Here is a 7,912-nt window from a genome sequence, read left to right as displayed (position 1 = left end):
AGATTTGCTGCTCTTGAAAAAGGGGAAGGAACAGGTCCCAGAAATTAGGGTCCGCTGCCCCTGGTAAATGGGGCCATTTGGAGCATATGTATGGGGGCCGTTTTCAGGCATGGGCTTAGAGTATGCATCCCGAGGGTAGTATAATCAACTTGCTGGAATTCTGGCCAAAGACAAGCATCATCAAGGAGACCAGAGCACATGAAATCTAACCCACACTTCCAAGCCATCTGGTGCAAATGGAACAAAGCTGTACAGCATTCCAGAAGGCATTCCATTGAAATTGATCAAGGAGGCTGCAGTTTCAGAATAACACTATGGAATGCTAGTCTAACATGCTCTCCACCCCCAATCCTAGTTTTGGAACAAAATTGTTTTTGCTCGCCATTCGACCTTCCAAAGATTGCTACAAGTACAAGGAGCTGAGTGGAGCCATCTGCCTATGGGGTCTTTGCCCCCATTTTGAATTTTAACCAAACTCTGGGGAGATCAATGGATAGCCTTTGTCCTTTATGAGTGTCCATGTCCTTATTTACAACATTTATATACTGCTCCATTCCAGAGCAGTGAACAATACAAGGTAAAAAGAATACAACACTATATTAAAATGTTCTTAAAAAAAATCCCAATAGAAACCATGGCTTGTCAATCAAGGAAGCCTTCCTGAAAGAAAAAAGTTTTCAGCAGGTGCTGAAAACAAGGCAATGTTTGTGCCTGGCTGACCTCCGGGGCAGGGAGTTCCACAGAAAGGGACCACCACACTCACGCCTCTTCTCCAGGTGGATTCCAATTGGGCCATAGGTCCTCAGTGGCTTGGCAGTTTGATAAGGGAGAAGGGATCTCTTGGGTATCCTGATTGCAAGTCGTTTAGGGCTTTAAACTCTAGTAGCAAAACCATAAACCTGGCCCAGTAGCAAATGGACAGGCGGTGCAGTTCCCTCCGTGAAGGAGCTGCATGATGAAAAGGGGCAGCTCCGGACAACAGCTGAGCTGCTGCGTTCCGCACTAGCTCCAGTTCTGGAGGAGCCCAAAGGGCAGCCCTATGCACTAATCCAGTCTTCAGTTTACTAGTGTCCCGCTGTGGCCAAGCGTTCCCTGTCCAGGAGAGGCCATAACTGGTGAACCAGTTGAAGCTGGTAAAAGCACCCTTGAGGCTCCAGCAGCAATGATGGATCTTGGAAGACCACCAGATTATGAACTTGATCTTTCAGAGGGAGTGCAGCCCCAACCAGACCAGGCAGTGAGCCTATCTCTCAGACGTAGGAATCCCTCACCCACAGGGCTTCTGTCTTGCCAGGATTCAGCTTCAATTTGTTGGTCCTCATTCAGCCCATCACCGAGTCTATGCATTGATCGAGGACTTGCGCAGCCTCCTCTGATTCAGATGTCACTAGGGATGGTGGAGAATTCCACCACAGACTCCAATGAGGCTGGATTCTTAGAATCCGCCCCCCCCCCCGAGTTCATGGCAGAACGGACCACTCACCTACGCCACCCTGTGAAGTTCACTGGCTGGATCTTAGCTTATGCTGCCATGTCCGGATCCGTCCGCTGCCAGACTGTGGACACAAATGGCGTCCGGTGTAGCCTATGATTACGCGAGGGAATAGGGAAGCAAATGGCATCTGGTGTAGCCTATCACACGAGGGAACAGGGAAGCAAATGGCGTATTTGTGTCCCTGTTCCCTTGCGCGATAGACTACATAAAGATTTATGTAGCCTATCACGACTAAAGCAGGGACACAAATGGCATCCGCTACGCTGGACGCCATTTGCGGCCGCAGACCGGCAGTGGATGGAAGTCCGGCTGCAGATGGGCCGGGTCGGCGGCTCTGCGTAGTCCATTCTGCCACGGATTCCGTAGTCCATTCTGCCACGGATTCCAGGGGGCCGGATTCTTTAGAATCCGGCCTCACTGGAGTCCATGGCAGAATTCTCCAACATCCCTACTCAGGAATCACTCACCCTCAGGGATTCTATCTTGTCAGGATTCAGCTCCAGTTTATTGGTCCTCATTCAGCCCATCATCGAGTCTATGCATTGATCCAGGACTTGCACAGCGTCCTCTGATTCAGATGTCATGGAGGAGAGAGCTGTGTGTCATCAGCATACTGACGGCACTTGGCTCCAAATCCCCAATGACCACACTCAGCTTTATAAAGATGTTGAAGAACACTGAGGACAAGATGGTACGTTGTGGAACCCCACAGCTCAATTGTCAAGGGGCCGATCAATGGTCACCCAATGTAACTCTCTGAAATAGATCCCACAGGTAAGACCACAACCAGTGTAACACAGGGCCCTCTCGATCCTTACCCTTCCTGGCTAATAAAAGCTAGCCAAGAGGATATGATCAACTGTGTCCTCCAACACAGTGCCTGTGCCTCCAATGCCCAGTCCATGGAGCCAATCTAGGAGGACACCATGGTCGACGTTGTCAAAAGCCGATGAGAGATCAAGCAACATTTACGGGGTCACACTCCCTCTGTCCCCCTCCCGATGAAGGTCATCCATCAAAGGAACCAAGCCTGATTCGGTCCTGTAACCAGGACAAGACCCCAACCGGAATGGGTCTGGATAATCAGTATCCTCCAAGAGTGCCTGCAATTGCTCTGCCATGACCCTTCCCAATCCCTTCTCTAAGAAAGGGGTATTTGCGACTGGGTGGTAGTTGTCAAATACCATTGTGCCCAGAGGGGATTTCTCAGGAGTGGTTGGTCCCCTGAAGGACAGCAGGAACCACCCCTTCAGGCAAAGATGCATTTACCACGCCTTGGGCACACCGGATCACACCCCACTGGCTAGCTGTTATTATTAGCCAGGAAGGGCAAGGATCCAGAAGGCACATGGTCCGTGACTTTGCTGCAAGTCCACATCATCAGGCTGCAACAATTGCAACTGATCACCAACACTTGGCCAGATGGTGACATCAGACACCTTGACCAGAGCTGCACTAGCAACAGCATCACGTTCGCTGCAGAGTCGAGCGATTTCGTCCTCAAAGTGCAATGCACAAAGGCCACAGCAGGTCCTTGAAGGGACCAGGGCCCTGGATCACCCCAAAGAGCTCTGCTGGACGGTTACTCAAGGATGCAGTGTAGGCAGCAAAGGAAGTCTTCTCTTCTGCCTGCACCACTGCACAATAGGCATGATGATGTGCTCATTCCTCTTCACTTCAAGTCTTATGCCATTTGCACCCCAGCCACCATCTAGCCCAGTTCACAGACTGCAGCTCACCAGTATACCGAGGAGCAGAGCAAGCTCCCCAGGGCCAGAGAGGGCACTCAGGGATGATCTAGTCTTCCACAGTGAGACTAGGGCCTCAGCTGGATCACAGGCTCTCTCCACTGGAAAATACCCAACAGCATTCAGAAATCCATTGGATTCCATCAGGTTCCTGGGGCGGACCATCCGAATGAGTCCCCCACCCCTGCAGGAGGGAAGTAACACTGGGAGTTCAAGTCTCACCAGGAAATGGCCTGACTATGACAATGGGGCTACTTGGACCCCTCCCCCCCTTTTCGGGCTACTCATCTCACAGCTCTGAGCGCAGACAAAATCGAGCTGGTGCTTCATGTGTTGGGCCGATGACAAACTGAGACAACCCCATGGTGGCCAGGGAGGACAGGAAGTCCAGAGCTGAAGCTCCAGAGACAGCCTCGGGACGGAAATTAAAGTCACCCAGAATCACCATCCTGGATCCCTCCAACAGCTCACCTGAGACCACCTCTGCCAGGTCGGGTTCTGTGACAACTAGGAAATGAAGTCCATTGTGTTCCTTTTGCTCTTTGACACATTAAATGTAGCTGATTCAGCTCTCCTTCCTTCTCGTCTTTCTCCCAGTATGTCTCTGGTTATACCCATTCTGCCCCCTCATGTCCCACCCTATGTCACCCACATTCACGCTCTGCATGAACAGCTTCCCAAGCCCTGCCTCACCAGTTGGCTAGGACCCTCCCCACTGTTTATTTAGCAACTCTATTTCAACAAGTTCACTGTTTATTTAGCAACTCTATTTCAACAAGTTGCTCAGGGGGTCCAGGTCAGTGGTGGAACCCTGACAATCCCATTAAGCAAAGAAAAGGTTTGAATACCTCAAAGGGTCTTAGGTGGGTATAAGTCAGACTACAAAACTATGATGTCCACACCCAAGATGAAGTAATATAGTATAGTTCATTATAAAACAAGGACAAGTGGTGGTGGTGGGGGAACCAAATTGTTCACACCTTCCCCTCTCCTTGGTAGGGATGGGTAGGAATTTTCTTCCAGATTGTTTTCGATAAGGATTTGTCAAAATTTGCAAAGTTCTTCATATTCAGACCAAAATAAATTTGGAATTAAAAAATAATAATTATGTTGAAGAAACTGAAACAGATACATTCACCCATCCAGGGCTTTGATTTTTTAGTGCTTAGCCCTTAAAAATCTGGCTTTGATTCTCTGTGTATTCAACCACATTAGTGCTGATTTAGGGTTGTCATCTGTCTTTTCTCTGACAGTTTCCACACCTTTAACATCTCTATAGCAGGCAGAAACTCCCCTCCATGCAGGCAGATATTTCCCTCCATGCTGGGAATGTGCTGATTTTATTTGATCAATGTAGATGGGTGAGAAAATTGTTTCAATTTATTTTTTTCTAAGAATCTACTAAAATTCACAAATTTCGTCATATTCCGAATGGAAAGAACTTGAGACTTTCAACATTCAAATGCAGGCAAACTGAAACTGACGGATTCATCCATCCCTATGCCTTGCAGGAAACAAAAGCTGATTAGTTAGGGGCATGTTTAGCCTTGAGAAGAGAAGACTGAGGGGAGATATGATAGCACTCTTCAAGGACTTGAAAGGCTGTCACAGAGACGAAGGCCAGGATCTCTTCTCAATCATCCTCATCCCAGTGTGCAGGACATGGAATAATGGGCTCAAGTTACAGCAAGCTGGATTCCCGCTGAACATCAGGAAAAACTTCCTGACTGTTAGAGCAACATAACAATGGAACCAATGACCTAGGGAGGTGGTGGGCTATCCCACACTGGAGGCATTCAAGAAGAAGCTGGCCAGGCATCTCTCAGGGATGCTCTGACTTGGATTCCTGCACTGAGTAGGGGTTTGGACTCGATGGACGTATAGGCCCCTTCCAACCCTACTATTCTAGGATTCTTTGATTCTATGACAAGGATTGTATGATGAGCCTACTGGGTTGGAAACTGATGTGGGGAAAGGACCCAGGAGATCTCTGGAAGGGAAGAGAGAGTGGGGAGGGATCTCAAACCAAAGAGAGTGATGCCCACAGTTCACTGGTTACTTCAAGACAGTGGGGTCATTGTATGCATTTTCCGGTCAGGTTCAGCGCTCAAGATAACCTACAGTCTTCCATTGGACTTACCATCCATCTGATCAAGTAATCTGTTGCTTATCAAAGCTGAAGTGTAATAATCCAGAGAATCACTAAGGTGCCACAGCATTCTATGTCTAATGCAACGGAGTCAAAGAATTAGGATGCAGGACTTCACAGCAGTGCAGTACAGCCCAGTTAAGTTGAAATCTACCCAGTCTACCATTCCTTACTGGGTTTCTCCAGATTTCAGTGGGGAAGCTTAGTTGCTCCTGCAGGTGAGGTATTCCAGAATAAGACTGTGCCACAATTACTGTATGGCACAGAGATCTGGGGCTACCGCAAAGTCTCCCCTCTGGAAGTCGTGCAGAACCCCTTCTTAAAAGCGCTGCTGGTTGTCTCTAAAGGCACACCAGCTCCTTTTTAAAGGGCTGAAACAGGGCTACTCCCTTCACAACCTGGTGGGCATGTTGCTCTGGCCATGTACTGGCTGAAGCTGGTTAGTTTGAGTGATACCCATAAGGAAGTTGGAGAATTCCGCCACGGACTCCAGTAAGGCCAGATTCTTTAGAATCCAGCCCCCCGGAGTCTGTGGCAGAATGGACTACCCCCCCCCCGAAATCCCCGGAACGGACCTACCTGGCGGCGGCTCCGGCGGCAGCTCTGGGTCGACTTCCAGGCTGCTGCTGCCGCAAATGGCAGCCGTAGTAGTGGCTGCCATTTGCGCCCCTGCTTTAGCCGTAATAGGCTATGTAAATATATATGCAGGATGCCATTTGCGTCTGCACTAGCCCAGCAGTGGATGGAGGCCCTGCTGTGGATCAGCCCGGCCGGCAGCTCCGTGGATTGGCTGCAGAGTAGAGCCAGCCAGGCAGGATTCCGGGGGGGAGGACCAGATCGCCTCCCCCCCACGGAACCCAGCGGAGCCTGGTAAGTGAGGTTTCGTACACCCCTAGATACCCATCTCCCCAAAAAATCTTTCCAAGAAACATCTCCCCAATGTTACACTGCCACCAGAAATGGTGACAGAACCAACTGTTTCAGTAGTCTGGCCACCATTTTGCATTGTCTCCAATGCCCTGGACCAACCATCATCCCAGGACATGGGATGATGGCTGTTGTTGGGGGAGAATGGCTGCAAACGGAGTCCCAGGTCAGCTGCCCCAGGCTCTAAAATGTGTGTGTTTAGAGGATCCTGTCTCTTAAGGACACCCCTGCTGATAAAAAGGAATGGATGGACTGGGGAGGAGGACTTTTGATTTCAGAGAGAAACCTCAGTCAAAAAGATGCAAGGGAGGCAGCAAGAAGGGAAGCACATGTGGGCAAAAAGCCCGCTACTACAGGCGGATCCAATGCAATGGAGATCATCAGGGCCCCTGTAACTCTATTTCAGCAAATGCCATTTTTCTCGTTCCATGAAAAGCAACATCTTTCAAAATAACCTTCTGTACAGTGGACTCCTGTCCATGAAAACTTACTATGCCACAGTACATGTGTGAGTCTTTAAGGTGCCACAACGCTTAGTGGCCTTTCAGCACAAAAGAGCAAGAGGCCCCATCATTCTCCAACATCAATTCAGCTTTCTCTAGCCTAGCGCAAACCTTGATTCCGAGGAGACATATGAACCCACCAGAATCTGGCCACATGGATCACACAAAATGCAGGTGCACTCCACGTGACCTGAAAGCAGTCAATGTGCCTGTTTTTCCCCTCCTCAGGGCCTTGCAGCCTACAACGGCCCAAGGCACGAGTGCAATTGCCCAGGACCAACTGGCTAGGCAGGCCTTTGCAGAGTCAGGCACACTCTGAGACTCTGAGGTTTGGTGCTGTTACTTAATTTTGGACTCTGGATTTAATGAAAATAATGAGCACACTGTGGAAGAGAAGCTGGCAGCCTCCCCTCTGGGTTAAAGAAGTGTCCGGAAGCACTTCCATGACAAGTATCAGGGGTGCCAGATTGCCAGGAAGAGAAGTTCATGCGTTGTAAAATTAGATTACTCTGGAGCTTTGTATGGTCCTGTTTTCCTGCATCCAAAGTAGTGAAACTGGTTTTATGCTAAATTGGATCTGTAGTCAGGCTAGGGGTGTACGAAACCCACTTACCGGTCCAGGCATCCGCGGGGAGGGGGAGGCGATCCGCCCCTCCCCCTGGAATCCTCCCTGGCTGGCTCTGCTCCATGGCGAGTCTGCAGAGCTGCCGGGCTGCAGCTGCAAATGGTGTCCGGTGTAGGGGACGCCATTTGCGTCCCTGCTCTTTTCAGTGATAGGCTATGTAAATATTTATACGTAAATAGCAACACAATGCATTTCAGTGGGATTCAGCTGACGCACTCATACTTTGATAGGCCACACATCAGCACCTCCCCTTTTTATGCAAAGTGGGAATGGGCACTAGGGGATAGCAGGGGAGAGTAAGAGAACCGAGCCCAGTTCTCCCGGGATGCATGCTTAGTCCCATGCCAAGGAATGTGGGCCTTTGCCTCACAGTATTAATCGGACTGTGTATGGACTGCTCTGATCACAATGAGGCAAATTTGTCAAAGTAAAAAAAAAGGTGAATGGAGGTGCTGGAGGCTGGAG

The sequence above is a fragment of the Heloderma suspectum genome, chromosome 10, assembly GCF_057233095.1.
Source record: "Heloderma suspectum isolate Gila_16-S chromosome 10, 16-S_ref, whole genome shotgun sequence".
NCBI lineage: Eukaryota > Metazoa > Chordata > Lepidosauria > Squamata > Helodermatidae > Heloderma > Heloderma suspectum.
This window is presented reverse-complemented; position numbering follows the sequence as displayed.